This window comes from Perca fluviatilis, chromosome 16 (genome assembly GCF_010015445.1).
Source record: "Perca fluviatilis chromosome 16, GENO_Pfluv_1.0, whole genome shotgun sequence".
NCBI lineage: Eukaryota > Metazoa > Chordata > Actinopteri > Perciformes > Percidae > Perca > Perca fluviatilis.
Genome location: NC_053127.1, coordinates 23143659 through 23153477, shown reverse-complemented (window position 1 = coordinate 23153477; position 9819 = coordinate 23143659). Strand labels below are relative to the sequence as shown.

Genomic DNA, 9819 nt, shown 5'->3' with positions numbered 1-9819 from the left:
ATTCACTCAAAAATTATTGGTCTTATAAAATCTAAGTAAGATAAACAACATAGCAAGATAATATATTTACTTTTAGGCTGAAATCAATTCTGCTAAAAACTGTACTTTTGTGCTTGATTTCGTTGTTTTAACTGTATTAGGTGAAAATACTTAAAACAAGAATCTATCGATTTTCACAACTAAGACAATTCACTTCTTACATTTCACTTCTAACAAGTGGCTCAATCAGTGTTTAAATCCAATCGTTACACCCCCCCGCCAGTAGGGGAAGACCGTGCCTCTGCTCTCAGGTGACCGATTCAAGTCCTGTCCTCCGGACTTCCGTTTGCGTTTGATACGCTACACCAACGGACAAAGAAAGAAGATTTTATTTGCTTCGCCAAACGATCTCACGAAAAAGTAAGTGAAATACGTTACAGTTTCATGATGTTATGGTTGTAGTGCAACGGTTTGGGGTCTAACCGTAAGCCCTTTCCCTCGTAGTGCTTTGTTATATTCCGGTTTTAATCAGGTTGACCAAAAAAGGTTCAACAACTCACTTCAGCATTTGTTTTTCCCCTCGTCGCCATCTTGCCAGTCAAGCAGCGACTTGTTCAAAAAATTTTATTTTTGGTAAACTCTTTGTGCACAAACAATGTTCTCAATGCTCGAGTTCATGTGTAAATCCCCTGGTGAGACTTCGTGCAAAGTTTCATGTTGTGTCGAGCCTTCTTAGTGTTTTACATATAGTGATTTTGATGCGATAAAAGTAGCCTCTAGTTCTCCCATTCAAAAGGCCGTTTGACCAGAAAACGACAATACGATCAATCTTAAAAGTGGCGTTTCCGTCCTAATTATGCTTTTAAACGAAGTTTGACTCTGGTACATTCACAAAAAGATCCTAGGTTGCATTGTGGCGAGAGTTACGCTTTAAATGGATTGCATATATATTGCGCTTTGTTTGCTGCTGTGCACGACATGTATGCTTTGCCGCATTGCATGTTTTGTGTCATCGTGTTAACCTGCTTGCGTTGTTGTTGTTACAAATAAGACATACCAGTTCTTTCAATTAGTTTTAGTGTACAGTACATACTTGATAGCCAATACAATCAGTCATTTGAGGCAAGTCACTCGGCGGCCACCTTGCAACGTACTTTGGGCAGTTATCGGCAAGCTATTTTCCTATTTAAGTGAATAGGGAAGCATACAGGAATAGAGGGAATATGTTTAGGCTACACAGCTGCCATACTGGCTTTACAAACTAACCCCATGCATTTCTATGGATGCTGTGTCTCCCCATTAGAAAGTCTCTGGGCTACAATGCAAAAGTCCTGAGAAATACCGTCACATACAATGTTTATGTTGTAATGTTTGTTTACACTGTATACATTCAAATATTATTTTTGCAATCAGTACAAATTGTATGGTCTTTTATTTCAGATGACTCCAGTCCACAAGCAAGAAAGCATTCCAGGACGGAGTGTGTGTCTAGAAGCCCTGTCTGTAAGTTAACATTTATACATGCATTTAGAAACCAGAGTCCTATTCCTACCATGGAACTACTGACCCTCAGCCTGCTGCTTATCATGTGACTGTTCTGATGTGTTTGTCTCTTCCTGCCTTTTTTCAGGTCAGTAGACATCACTGCCACCACCACCTGCATGTAATTGTTTTTTTTTTGCAATTGTCTAATGTAACATTGTAGTTATGCAATGGCATTTGCAAGAAACCTACCATAAATGAACTGACCAATATTCATATCTACTTTCTTTTTAGATGAGTCAACGCCACACAGGAAACCAGCCGGTCGCCCAGAGCTGGATGGGTGTATTCTAACGCAAGCTCGGCCTGCCACTTCATCTTGGGACCCAGTTGAAGGTACAGTGGCTTTTGCATAACTTAAATTATAACAGAACTGACTTCTCTTACAAAATGAGATTGTACAAGCTCTCCACTTTGTTCCACGTGTATAATTTGTCTTTCTATATGTTTTACAGCAACTTTTCCTGACAAGCCCGGAGGTTCGACCGGAGGTACTGCCATCCGTCGCATGCTACGGCGAGTCGCAACCAATGATGTTCTAAAACTATATATCCTGCGGGGCAGAAAGGCAAAGAAGGCCTTCCAGGACCTGACTATCTGCAGGGTTATAACAGGCAGGTGTTATTTTATTGTTCACATCAGTATTATGCTTAGCTTGGCTAATAAGAGGTTTTAATTTGACTTGTAACGTTGCTTCATTTTGACTTCTACTCTAGCGGCCTCCCAGAAAAACTTCCCCGCGCTGACTGCAGCAGACACGGAGGACTTGATTGGAAGTTTGCCCCACACAGACGGTAAATTGAAATTCTTCTGTGATGTTAATAATAATCATAATAATCAAAAACTATCAATATTTGTGATCAGAATAAAAACAGGGTTGTTAGTCAGGCAATTTGTCTTGCTTTTGTTAATGTGTTTATTCTTAGTATGACATATCAAACTTTTGTTTCTTTCTTTTTTAGGTCAGCTGAGAAGGACTGAGCCTTCAAAACCATGGAGCTCTATTTTTTTTATTTTTTTTGCGAAAGCAAGAGCTGTTGGCCATCTTCTACACTGCTGCCATCCTCCTGCCTCCTCCCCTCTGTCGGGCGCAACAGATCCCTGCACACAAAACAACCCCACACAAAAACCCCTCCTCTCTCTCTCCCCTCATTCTTCTCAACTTCTGAAGGGGGGGCTTTTCCCCCTTTTTTTTTTTTCCCATACACTTTTTTTTACATACTTTATCATTCCAATATGCATTTTGCACAATACATTTGCACTATTACTTTGCACTCTACATCCTTATCTATTTTGTATTTTTTTATTATTCTTTGTATATTGTTAATTAAAGTTTTAAATCCAATCAAGTTTGCCTGTTCATTCATTCCTGCTAATATATAATAATTCATTCCTGCTCATGCAGACGGTTTAAAGTAATAATAAAATTAGTATCATTGTTATTAAAGTTTGTTCAAGGTTAGGGGAATGTAAAAAAGAACGTTAGGGGAACGTTCCCTGAAGGTTGCAACGTTAGGGGAAGGTTCCATAAAGGTTACAACGTTAGGGGAAGGTTCTCTAAAGGTCGAACCTTCAGGGAACGTTAGGGGAACGTTCCCTGAAGGTTGCAACGTTAGGGGAACGTTCCGTAAAGGTTACAACGTTAGGGGAAGGTTCTCTAAAGGTTGCAACCTTCAGGGAACGTTCCCTGAAGGTTGCAATGTTAGGGGAACGTTCCATAAAGGTTACAACGTTAGGGGAAGGTTCTCTAAAGGTTGCAACGTTCGGAGAACGTTCGATGTAACCAAAAACGAACGTTCCCAGAACGTTCAACCAACTTTCCATAATAACGAAAACGCAACCAAAACACAACCAAACCTAACCTTCAGGGAACGTTCGCGCAACCAAAAACGAACGTTCCCAGAACGTTCTGGGAACCAAAAATTGTTAGCTGGGTCTGCGTTTATGTTTAGCTAAATATGCAGTTTAATAAACCGATTATATCCGGGTGGTATACTAACCTCACTCCAAAGCAAGATTGATCAGCGGGGCAAACCAGGCATGAGTAAGACAAGATAATTAAACTCTGGTGACCAATTGCTGCTTTACAGGGACATCAATACAACCTATACCTCATTTAACATACAGACAAATTCAGAAATACAATGTAAAAATCAATAAATAATAAAAAAGAGAAAAAGAAGAATGAGGTTAGATGTAGTCAACAGAAGAACAAACTTCAAAGAATAGAGAAAGCAGCAAAGCCATCAGCTGCAGCAGTAACGGATTGTCCTCAAGACAACAGCAAGCATCCTACTGCAGACCAGGTGAAGGAATCTAACATCAACAAAGAACTTGAAAATGAAAATATTCTGCCTTTTCCACATGAAAATGACGATCCAGCAACTTCACCATTAGAGAGTAAAGGTTTTTTTTTAAGAAACATTCATTCTCGTGAGTTGGAATGCCAAGCTCTGATAAATGAATATGTTGTTAAAAGAGAAAATGAATACAACTGCACTGAATGAGAATGGAATACATCAAAACTCTGCTGCCTGTCTCTCGCCCACAAACACCCATTCCCGTGATCACATCACTCCCGTCCTTCAGAGCCTCCACTGGCTCCCTGTTTCCCAACGCATCCAGTTTAAAGTCCTCCTCACCCACAAAGCCCTCCATAACCAGGCTCCTTCCTCACAGACCTGCTCCACCACCACAATCCCCCCGTAACCTTCGCTCCTCTGACACTAACCTCCTCTCCCCACCACTCAGGACCACGCACCGTACCTGGTGGGACAGAGCTTTCACCATTGCAGCCCCCTCCCTCTGGAACTCCATACACATACACATCTGTGTCTGTACTGACCTGGACACATTCAAAACACTAATCAAAACACACCTCTTCAGATTAGCTTTCCACATACAATAGTCTTACATTTCTCACCTGATAGTTACTGGTTTTATTGTTTTTAATTGCTTTTAATATGCTTGTTTTATATGTTGGTTTTATTGCTTCTTTTTATGTGCTATATGTGCTGGTTTTACTGTATGCTATATAAATAAAATGTATTATTATTAGATAAGACTACAAAATAATGATAAAAAGGTCTATCCTCACTACTTTACATTCATTTTGTAGCTCCCTATCTCAAATGTAAGTCCACCCTAACATTATTTCAGCACAACATGCTGGCTTTAATTAAGATGAGAATGAATTTGTCTTTTGATGTTTTGGCTTAATATTTTGGTTTTCATTCGACCACTGTTTCAAAGCTTTTCAAACACTGTATTGACGTAATGTATTGCAGATTGGTACCGATGTGCAACGTGCTGTGTATGCGTATAGCATAATACTGTGGACTGTTGGTGCAGTGTTGGTGAATGTAAGATGCCTAAACCAAGGAGGATTAATTGTTCTAGGGCGATAATGACTATTAGGCAATAATGACACCAAATAAGCATTACAGTAGTTATATTTATTTAATAGCATTTCTTTTTTTATCATATCACCCCTTGATTTCTTTTCTTCTGCTGTTACAGTTCCCTGTCATGTCACCAAATGTACAACGTATGGTGTTGTCCCGCTTGTCTTGTCTACTTTTTACTAAATAAAGATTGTGGGTCAACTCCTTTTCTAATCCTCTCATGACTAATTCTTTCTTTTTGGTGAACTGATCACTTTTCTGCAGCTACGACATATCTGCATTTCTTTTTGAACAGAACAAAAACCTGACACACAGACCAACATGTTCCGTACTCCGGGCTCACGGCAGTAGTACCACTGTTGACCATGATTTTGAAATATTGCTGCTGGTTTTGGAGCAGAAAAATACTTGGTAATTAGCTCTGGAATTATACATTTCTTAAAAAAATCTTCTCGCCGCAGTGGCATCAGGGCTTTCCAGTATTATCCCATATAAAGCAATTACACTTTGCCACATTAATAAGAGCAATCCGAATATCAGGAAAGTTGGCTAAATGTAATCTGGGTTGATTTGAATGGAGTATAGGCTAATTATAAAATACCAGTATTAATGATTAATCTATAGCGTAGTAGTTATTCAAATTGTTTTCACACAATACATTGAAATAATAGGTCAATAATGTTCATCATAATGTCCATTGTAACAATAGCCCCCAAAAGTCTAAATTTTGTTTTGAGTTTGAGGATTGTTGCCTTAAGTAGTGTTTACTCAACTTCAAAGTTTACTGTACAACTGATGCCAATTTATTTTAAAAGTTACAGTATACAAAACCTGATTTAAAAAGTACATTTGTGACTAGATTTTATTTTATATAAAAAAAAAAATCTGGTCTTCATTTTGTAACATATTCTCATTGCAGTCATGGGGTGAAAATCAGTGGTTGTTCTGTAAAGAATGACAGATATCAGCAGAGGACACATTACAGAGAGGCTCTTAATTAGTCACTGAAGGGAAAAAGACCATGCTAGGTAGTAAGGATCTCACACACAAAAATCTGCTTTGTAAAAATAACTTATTTTCCTGTCAGATGCTTAATTTATTGACAGAACTGAAGCAGTCCCATGTTGGCCCTAAGGTGGCGTTCACACCAAAACAGATGTCACCCACCCTTTGCTAAACTAACAAGAAATTGCCACTAACTAATAAAGTGACAGATATGTATTGACCACAATCTAACACTCCACCCCTACTTCACCTTTTAAGCTCTACAATGTTTTTGATCTGACAAGTCATTAAAACCTCAATGTAAAAAACCCTTATTCAGTTATTATTATATACTTCTGTTTTTGGTTTCTTATAAGTCTTTACAGATGAGGTAAAGCCTATATATTTGGCATGCATTTTGTCATAATGTATTTGTTGATAATGTCACATTTAAACACATCATCTAGATTTTACTAGCAGCTACCTTGGGAAGGAACTTGTTGCATTGATGTTGCACCATTTAAACAAGAACAAGGCAGGAATCCCATAATAATTAGCATGATAACCAGTGCATCCATCTTTACTTCACTTACAGGAAATTTGACACAAATACAAATCATCTCCCTGTTTGAAATATTTATTTTTCACTGAACACGATCCATACAGCATAACTGCTTTAGTGTAACATGGGAAGTATTGATATAGTTTATTTACCAGGACGAGTTCTTAAAGTGCCCATATTATGAAAAAAAACACTTTTTCTGGTATTTGGGGTGTTCTTTTGTGTCTCTGGTGCTTCCACACACATACAAACTTTGAAAAAAATCCATCCATGCTGTTTTGAGTGAGATACGGTTTCTGAATGTGTCCTGCCTTCAGTCTCCTGGTGAGCTGTTCAAAATCGGCTCGGACTGTGACGTCACAATCCGAAATGAGCTGGCTAACCGCAACCGTTAGCTTGTAGCGTTAGCATTAGCATGCTAACGCTAATGCTAACACTAGCATGGTACCTCGTTCTCAATAGCAAAGCACTGCTACAACACACACAAGTTCACCATAATCTACAAAAGAACTACTTACATGTGCGCCCTCATTTAGAAGTCTCCCAGCTAATCCTGCATTGTAACTGACTGAAGTAGGAGAAACAGCCTGTCTTTTACTTCTATGGAGCTAGCTAGCTGACATGATCTACATCTGAGCTACTGAGCATGTGCGAGTGCAATCAAAGATAGTACAGAAGAAGAAGAAGAAAAGAGGTCTCACTCTGTAGCTAAAACAGAAACCAGGTGAAAAGAGGATCTACAGCAGTGAGAGAGAGCTGTGCAGTACAACAAAAATATGGTGTTTTTTGAAAATTAAACCATGTAAACCTATTCTGGTACAACCTTAAAATACAATTATGAACCTGAAAATGAGTATAATATGGACGCTTTAAAATACAACCACAGCAGCACAAATATTATGCTCTTGTACTGCAAGTGTTACAACTCTTGAGAAAAGATTGTTTCTAATTAAATGAGTTTCAGAAAAATAAATGTTGCAAACCCAATTAGTCATATCAGCAAACAAATTCAGTTTTCTTCTTACGTTAAGTAAAAAACAGGTGCAAAATGTAACTATAGAGATGGCAAATCAATACGTTTTTGATCACGTTGCTTGTATACATCATCCAACTAAAGAAAAGTACTCTGGTTTATTATTAATGCTGGTATTTTATAATTAGCCTATACTGTAGCCCATTCAAATCAACCCAGATTACTTTCAGCCAACTTTCCTGATATTCGGATTGCTCTTATTAATGTGGCAAGGTGTAATTGCTTTATATGGGATAATACTGGCAAGCCCTGATGCCACTGCGGCTAGAAGATTCTTTTAAGAAATGTATAATTCCAGAGCTAATTGCCAAGTATTTTTCTGCTCCAAAACCAGCAGCAATATTTCAAAATCATGGTCAACAGTGGTACTACTGCCGTGAGCCCGGAGTACGGAACATGTTGGTCTGTGTGTCAGGTTTTTGTTCTGTTCAAAAAGAAATGCAGATATGTCGTAGCTGCAGAAAAGTGATCAGTTCACCAAAAAGAAAGAATTAGTCATGAGAGGATTAGAAAAGGAGTTGACCCACAATCTTTATTTAGTAAAAAGTAGACAAGACAAGCGGGACAACACCATACGTTGTACATTTGGTGACATGACAGGGAACTGTAACAGCAGAAGAAAAGAAATCAAGGGGTGATATGATAAAAAAGAAATGCTATTAAATAAATATAACTACTGTAATGCTTATTTGTTGTCATTATTGCCTAATAGTCATTATCGCCCTAGAACAATTAATCCTCCTTGGTTTAGGCATCTTACATTCACCAACACTGCACCAACAGTCCACAGTATTATGCTATACGCATACACAGCACGTTGCACATCGGTACCAATCTGCAATACATTACGTCAATACAGTGTTTGAAAAGCTTTGAAACAGTGGTCGAATGAAAACCAAAATATTAAGCCAAAACATCAAAAGACAAATTCATTCTCATCTTAATTAAAGCCAGCATGTTGTGCTGAAATAATGTTAGGGTGGACTTACATTTGAGATAGGGAGGAAAGCTAATCTGAAGAGGTGTGTTTTGATTAGTGTTTTGAGTGTGTCCAGATCAGTACAGACACAGATGTGTATGTGTATGGAGTTCCAGAGGGAGGGGGCTGCAATGGTGAAAGCTCTGTCCCACCAGGTACGGTGCGTGGTCCTGAGTGGTGGGGAGAGGAGGTTAGTGTCAGAGGAGCGAAGGTTACGGGGGGATTGTGGTGGTGGAGCAGGTCTGTGAGGAAGGAGCCTGGTTATGGAGGGCTTTGTGGGTGAGGAGGACTTTAAACTGGATGCGTTGGGAAACAGGGAGCCAGTGGAGGCTCTGAAGGACGGGAGTGATGTGATCACGGGAATGGGTGTTGGTGAGGAGACAGGCAGCAGAGTTTTTGATGTATTCCATTCTCATTCAGTGCAGTTGTATTCATTTTCTCTTTTAACAACATATTCATTTATCAGAGCTTGGCATTCCAACTCACGAGAATGAATGTTTCTTAAAAAAAAACCTTTACTCTCTAATGGTGAAGTTGCTGGATCGTCATTTTCATGGGGAAAAGGCAGAATATTTTCATTTTCAAGTTCTTTGTTGATGTTAGATTCCTTCACCTGGTCTGCAGTAGGATGCTTGCTGTTGTCTTGAGGACAATCCGTTACTGCTGAAATGCTGCTGAAAAACAAGAAATTTGACTCTGGTTAATCTTTGCTCTAAAGTACAACACTCACTTAACATATAAAAAATAAAAACAGAGGACAGTAAAAAGTATAAAATACTGTTAAGGGAAGGAATAGTGCAATATCAGTCAGTATAGTCTGAGATTTTAGGATTTAAATATGAATACAGTGCTTCTCTTAGGTTAGCTAACGTTAGCCTTTGTAATCCACACAAAATCCATGCCATACTGCATAGGTAGAACTTGCCTTTTCGTAATAACGAACGGTTGTGGCTAGAAAGAAATGGAACGTAGCTAGCTAGCTGTATCCCTACTAGCCTCAACCGTTAGAAACCGTTTTAGCCTGTTTGCTAGCTAACGTTAGCTAGCTACATAAATAAGATATTTCTGTTACGTTACCTGATATGAAGTGGTCACAGCATAACCAAAATCCATTGTTTCTGGGCTCCCATCGCTCGGTTTGATTCCGTCTGCTTCTAGCACTTTTTATGGAAGCAATCGATTTAGCCTACTTCTTCTCTCGGGATCTTTAGCTAGGAATCCCATGAAGTGCTATCCATTATCTTTTTTTGGCATCCCGGCCCACAGCAGCTATCCACCATGCTGAATCAAGGCGTCTATAGAAATAGGCAGCAAATAATTTCCCCTTGGGGATCAA

The 9819-nt window shown here is 38.8% G+C and overlaps 1 long non-coding RNA gene across 1 annotated transcript; it reads left to right on the top strand.

The window, feature by feature from the left end:
* Positions 1–68: 68 nt before the first annotated feature.
* On the top strand, positions 69–2130 carry LOC120543557. The gene is made up of 5 exons (XR_005636364.1): positions 69–399; positions 1420–1482; positions 1610–1642; positions 1756–1857; positions 1977–2130. It is a non-coding gene; the product is annotated as an uncharacterized LOC120543557 (long non-coding RNA).
* The last annotated feature ends 7689 nt before the right edge of the window (positions 2131–9819 follow it).